Source organism: Pinus tabuliformis, chromosome 4_1 (genome assembly GCF_031772625.1).
Source record: "Pinus tabuliformis cultivar Carrire ecotype Pingquan chromosome 4_1, CPIR1, whole genome shotgun sequence".
NCBI classification, from domain to species: Eukaryota; Viridiplantae; Streptophyta; class Pinopsida; order Pinales; family Pinaceae; genus Pinus; species Pinus tabuliformis.
The window spans coordinates 606330246-606337554 of record NC_142303.1 but is presented as its reverse complement, the minus strand read 5'-3'; positions in this window follow the sequence as shown (position 1 = coordinate 606337554).

Sequence of the window (7309 nt, the reverse complement as noted above, 5' to 3'; positions counted from 1 at the left end):
AATTATTTATACATTGTATTTGTGATTATTTTACTTAGGCATGGAACCGATTTATACATTGTATTTGTGATTAATTTAATTACGTATGGAACCGAATGCTGCGCTCAAGTTACCATACCTGTATCTGTATCTGTATATCGCTGCACTCCTTTGTTTGTTAAATGAGTTGCTTTGTGTTTGTGTGGAGTTTATATATTATTAGATTATAGGTGTTTGTGTGGAGTTTATATATTATTAGATTATAGGTGTTTGTGTGGAGTTTATATATTATTAGATTATAGGTTCAACTATTTTTGAAGAGGGGTTCCAAGTAAAAGCACGGTGAAGTGTGGAAAAAAAAATTGTTTCACAGGATAAAAATTTATGGAAGTTTTTATGGTGGGTTTTTTAGTCAAATTTCTCTAAAATCCAGCAAGAATTTATTGAAATCATAAGTTTGATGGGTAATCTTTGCAATCAAAGTGTCCAAGGGTTTTCCAATGTGCTGAATCCATATATACAGTCAAAAAACTAGTTTAAATAACACAAATCAAGATTTCACCTCAAATTTTTCCACGGGCAACGGAAAGTCCAAAAAATCGCACTAAAGACAACTCCATTGTTTTACAGGATGTAGAATTGTATTTAGTTAATATTTCGAAAGTTTTATGAGCATATTTTTAGTTAAATTTGTCTCGTAAAGATTTGTTAGAATTAATAATTTGATTTAAGATTGGTTCGAATTAATAATTTGACTTAAGATTTGTTTGAATTAATAATTTGAATTGTGAAAATATACCTAATTAGAATGTTTTAAATATTTTTAAAAATAAGTTTAAATTATAAACTACACATTTTTAATATTCAAAATATTTTCAAAATTGTGAATCCATTTATATATTTAAAAAACTAAAAATCATAATTTAACACCAAATTATTTAACTAAATTAAAAAAATTAAAACACAAAATAATTAAAAAAATTAAACTCATACAATCTTACCATAATTTTTTTTTTTTTTTACCATTTAGAAAAACACAAAAAACAGAACACCTCTCAGTGCCATCCTCATTATCTCCTTAATTCCTTAATTCTCATTATCTCCTTAATTCCTTAATTCGTTATCAGGGTAGTGTCCATCCTCATTTTTTCCTTAATTCGATGGATAAGACGCATGTTTGATGATTCAAGCTTTTATCGAATTTATATATATATATATATTATAAATATATTTAATATTTTATTTTATTTTATTGTATTGGGATATAAAATTTTATTTATGATTTTAATTTTAATTATAAATATATTTAGTATTAAAAAAATATTTATTTAAATGGTATAAAGTAAAAGAATTAAAAAAATAGTAATAAATGTAAGGTGATACATTTGTAAAATAATTTTTGTTTTAATTTGATTGATTATCTATATATATATATAAAATTGTGTTTGGATATAAAATTTTATAAATTAAATTATGCTTTTAATTTTAATTATAAATATATTCCATATTAAAAAAGAATATCCGTTTAAGTTGTACAAGATAAAAGAGTTTTTGAAATAGTTTATTTAGTAATAAATGTAAGGTGATATTTTTATAAAATAATTTTTATTTTAATTTGATTTTTTTAAATAAAATTATTTTGTTTTATAAAATTTAAGTGAATAATTTTTTATTTTTTTTGTAAGTTTGGTAGTACTTTTTTATTCATTCATTTTAATAATTAGGCAAGTTACAATCATATAAATTGTTCAATGGTCTCAACTTACCTAGTGGGAAACCAAGTATGTTGGCCACTGAATCGAATTATAAGCCATCCAAAATATAAATAGTTTGAGTCTGTCTATCCAAGCTTGGTAAGACTTATAGTCTATAAATCATCTAGTAAGTATAAAATTGTAAACATAAATGCTACCCAACATATACATCAAAATATAAGCCAAAAATTATCAAACACGACTTCTAGCAACTAGTCATCTGACGATTCCACCGAAGAAGGATCTTTTGCACTTTAACTTAGCAATTCAGATTAGGGAAGACATGGAATATGATTCTCTATGCCGCCAAGGCGGACATGTTGGCGTTGCAAATGGAGTTGAATTAGATGGAGTCCTTTCTGAATGTCTCTGAGACCCGGATCAGAATCCACATTTGCAACTATGTTGAGGGAGGAAGTCATTGCTTTAGCCACAATACATTTCATAAGCCAAAAAAGATGAATAAACTGTTTATACAAAGTGAGGCGGTCGTGGGTATAACCAAGGTTAGGGATCAAATCACTCCAATCCTCTGTCAGTGGCTCGATCTGAACTTTCAAGTTTAATTTTGCTTCCTAGGTCAAAATCAGATGCTTCACTTGGGCCGGGGTCCCTACGCAATAGGCTTGGACCGTATTTTGTAAGGTCTCAACAATCGTTTTCCTATCGCATTGGCACGGAGTCTTTCTGGATGTCGAGCCTGTTTCCTTTCCCTTACCACCCTAATTCTTGCGACCACAGCCTCCATGGCTAGAGGCACCACCATGAGGAGGAGTCTTCACCATTATGAGTAGAACCAGACCACCCTTCATCAACCTTCTCTCACCTTCCCACACTCGAGACCGAGCCCACTGTTGATCCAGATTTAAACAGGAACATAACAAATTACATATATAACCATAAATACAGAGATGCAGTAGAAATAACACTTCATTTCATTAATAACAAATATTGAAATATGCTTACAAACAGAATGGAAATAATACTAGCTCGGGCGATGGTAGCTTATCTCTGAGAAGAGATGTGGTGGCTACATGCCTATGAACTATTTTACAATGAGGCTCAGAGGCCTATTTATTATTGAGAAACAATGGAAAACCCTAAACATCCAAAAACATAACCCTAGGAGATGAAGCGCCAAAACTATGGGCCTCATTTGGGTAAATTGGTACATCAACTTCCCAGGGTCATAACTTTGGCATACGATCTCCATTTGACGTGCACAATACCTCGTTAGAAAAATCTATCCGAGGACTAAAAATTTTGAATGGCCAACATTAATTTATGACCCATGTTGGCCCTAGTTTTCCCAAAAAACCTCGTTTAGGGCCTCAAAATGGCTCTGGAAGTTCAGGATCCGAAAAACTACCAAAAATAGTAAATTGTGCTACAAATAAGGAAACTGAAAAACTAAGAGAAACAATGGTGGGGGTCCAGGTGGAATAGGCGGGTGGCCACCAATATCCACCTAGGTCATTCCTCCCCCATTAGGAAGCAATAATTCCTATTGCATTGAGTTTTTCCATGAGATGAGGAAACTTCTGATGAACTTAGTCCCTGGTGAGCCACTTGCCCTGGTGAAGGAGTTGGCATACTTTGACAACTCGATATAGTTGGATCCTTTGTTTTCGGGTGTCCTTGATCTGCGTTTCCATTATCTGATCAATTGTGGCTTGTTCCATGCAGTCTGGATTTAACTCTGTAGGTGTGAGCTGTTCTGCAATGTCTGATGTGTCCAGTAATGGTGGAAAGTATGGTCGAAGGCGGTCCACATTGAACACTGGGTGCAGGCCAAGGAATGGGGGAATGCTGAGCTCAAATGCATTGTCTCCCATAGCCTTGGTAATGGTGTAAGGACCATATTAGAGTGGTATGAGTTTCCTATAGGCTCCGGTAAGGCATTCCTTCTGCAAATGCAACCAGACTTTATCGCCCACCTAAAACTTGTGTAGCACCCGATGTTGATCATGTCGCTGCTTGTACTTGGAATTTTATTTCTCCATAATGTAGTGGACCTGTTGGTGGATGTGTTGGATGTGCTCAATGAAGTTTTTTTCCTTCTCGGCTTCGGACTAGACATGAGCCAAATCTACTTGAATAGTTGCAAATGGTATGGCCACATCAATGGGACATAGTGGCTGGAATCCCAAGCCACCTAAAAAGCCTTGTGGCCAGTCGAGCTGTGGAGAGCCCGGTTATAGTTGTGTTGGACATAGGGGAGGCTCTCATCCCATGTGCGTGGATGCTTTGAGTTTTACATGCACATAATGTGTACGATCATCCTGTTGATGACCTCTGTCTGGCCATCAGTTTGGGGATGGAAAGTTGTGGACTTAGTGAGCTTGGTGTCCAGCATTGACCAAATACTGGACCAAAATGTACAGAGGAAGCTGTTGTCTCGATCTGAGATGATAGATTGTGGGATCCCAAAGCGTACCTACACTCATTCAAAGAAGAGTTTAGTAGTGGCTTCTATTGTGATATTATTCTTGTAGGCCGCCATAATGGCCATCTTCGAGAATCTGTCGACGACCACAAAAGCACTGTCATTGCCATGCTTACTAGAAGGAAGGCCCGACATGTAATCCATAAATATGGATTCCCAAGGTCAACTAGGGGCAGGCAGCCGAGTATAGAGGCCTTTCTTCTTGATGGTTGGTTTGGCAATGACGCAGGTAGTGCAAGACTTGATGTACTTCCCGACATCATGTTGAAGATTCGGCCAATAGAAATACCTTTGCAGTACTGCCATTGTTTTCTCGACCCCGAAATGCCCAGCGGCCCAACTGTAGTGCGCTTCCAAAATTATCTTGGCACGCTCGCTTGAAGGAACACAAAGGTGTCCCAGGTGGCATAACAGGGCATCCTGGAGGTGAAAATCTGGAACTTGTTGACCCTCCAAGAGCATCTAGTATGTGTGGCTGAATTCTGGGTCACTTTTGTAAAGAAGTGGCTAATCAAAAGTCTCATGCCCACAAGAGTTAACCACTGTGGTTAACACCATGATCGATGGTCAGCTGAGGTAGTCTACAACATTATTGGTTCTTCCCTTCCTGTACTTGATATTCAAATGAACCTGTTGCAGGTATGTAGACCACTTATGATGGCGATCATTTTGCAACTTCCCTTGCATCTGTATGAACTCCAGGGGTCAATGATCTGTGTGGATGACCGTTTCCTTGACCAAAATGTAATGCTTCCATTGTCAGCAGGCCTGCACAATGGAATACATCTCGTTTTCATAAGTGGGATACTTGTGGACTGTGTGTGAAAGTGTCTCACCGTGATATGCCACTAGATGCCCTTGTTGAGTAAGGACTGCCCCAATAGCATAGTCAGAGGCATATGTCTCGTTCTCAAATGGTTGTTGCAAGTCTGGTAATGTGAGTACAGGTGTAGAGTAGAGGCGATGTTTCAAATCTGTGAATGCCTTATATTGATATTCAGACCAAAATATTTTTTCTGCCGCTCCTCCCTTGGTGACTTGACTCAAGGTCCAAGTGATATGAGAGAACCCCAACACGAACCTACGGTAGAAATTGGCAAGACCCACAATTGTTTGGAGCTCTGCCAGAGTGGTTGGGGTTGGCCAATCCCGAATGACTTGGATCTTGGCTGGATCCACATGCACCCCCTGTTCATCAATAATGTATCCCCTATACTGAACCTAGGGAATGCCAAAAGTGTACTTCTCAAAATTAGCACAGAGCTTGTGTTGTCGCAGTGTTTGGAGAACCTGTCGGGTGTAGTGGAGGTGCTCTTCCCAACTCTGACTGAAGATCAGGATGTCATCCAAGTATACCACTACAAATGAGTTGATGAATGGTCACAAGATGTCATCCATCAGCCTCATGAAGGTTGCATGATCATTTGTCAACCCGAAAGGCATAACCAACCATTCGAAAAGGCCCTCTTGGATTTGAAGCAGGCTTCCACACGTCAGAGGGTTCGATTGGTACCTAGTGGTATCTAGACTTCAAGTCGATCTTGCTAAAATATTCCCCCCCCCCCTTGAGTTGGTCCAGAAGTTCATCAATTTGTGGGATCAAGTACCTATTCTAGACAATGATCTTGTTCAACACCCGATATTCAATACAGAGTCTCCAACTTCATGACCTCTGCTGAAATGAGGTTCTTTTGGCTCCCACTATCGATAATGAACTGTAGTGGGGAACCCTTTACCCACATCTGGGAGTGGAAGAGGCTCTCCTCCTCCTCTGGATCCTTGGGTTCCTCCTTCTAGATCTTCATGGTGGCAATGGTGGTGTTGGGCTTCGTATCGATAATATGCTTCCCTTTGTCATTCCCCTTGTCGGGTTCTGACTCAGAGTCAGAATATGCATATGATTCTAAAGCCTTCAGCTCGGCCACCAGTGACTACTTGGCCCAACACTCACTTTTGTTGTGAGTGGAGCTCTTATGGAGCTCACACCACTTTCCCGTGTCCTTCTTTGGCTTCGTGGTGTTGTTCTTTACTTGCGGCTTTGGCGGGTTGTCCCGGGCCACCTCGCCTTAGCTTTGTCCTTTGTTCTGCGGTTTGGGAGAACCTTTCCCTTGCTTCGGATTTGAAAATCCAAAGTCTCATTTCTTTTGTTTAAACTTCTACTCAATCTTGACGGTGTATCGGTACGTCGTGCTGAGCGAGGAGATGTCCAGGAACTCCATCTCATCCTGGATGTACCTGTGTAGGCCACAGTATTTGAGTACCAAATTTTTATCAGAATCCTTGATACCCAACTTCATGTGAAGGGTATGAAAAACATTGGTAAACTCTGGCACATCTTGGTCCCTTCCCTACCACAGTGTGGTCCACTTTATGTATTTATCCTCATAGCTCCCGACAGGGTAGTACTACTCCTTGATGGCATCTTGGAACAAATTCCAAGTGGATGCGGCTAAAAAAAGTGAAGTCATAATTTCATCCTTTTGCTCACAGTAGGTTTCCCACCAGTCCTTGACGTGGGGGGTGTCTTTGAGAAGAGAAAAAGCAATCTTTCCCAGTTGGAAAAATCACAAACAAAAAATTATCCTTCTAGTAGATTTAACCATTTATCTATGGCGTTTGCATCATTTTGGCCCTCAAATATGGGAATGCCAAAGTTTACTTGTACCTTAAAAGGAGTGGAGCCTCTAGAGTGGTTGCTGGATGTGGATGTGTAGCTGGTGGGCAACCGTTGAAGGATCTAGGCAAATTTATCCATCATCGCATTCCTTTGTTTCTCGAGGGTCTCCTCGAGCAATATTTTGATAGGATCTCCTGCTCCCTTATCTTTATTTTCTTCCCCCATGGGCGACCATCAGGGTTTGCGAGGTTGATCTTGCAAAGGTTCAACCAGATCGAGCCCTAACTCCTTATATCCCAACCTCGTTGGGGACATGCAAAGAAAATAGAGAAAGAGCAGACCAATTTGATACCACTAATCTGAATTTAAACAAGAACACAAAAAATTACAGATATAACCATAAATACAAAGATGCAACAAAAATAACACTTCATTTCCTTAATAACAAATACTAAAATATGCTTACAAATAGAATGGAAATAATACTAGCTCGGGTGATGGTAACTTATCTTT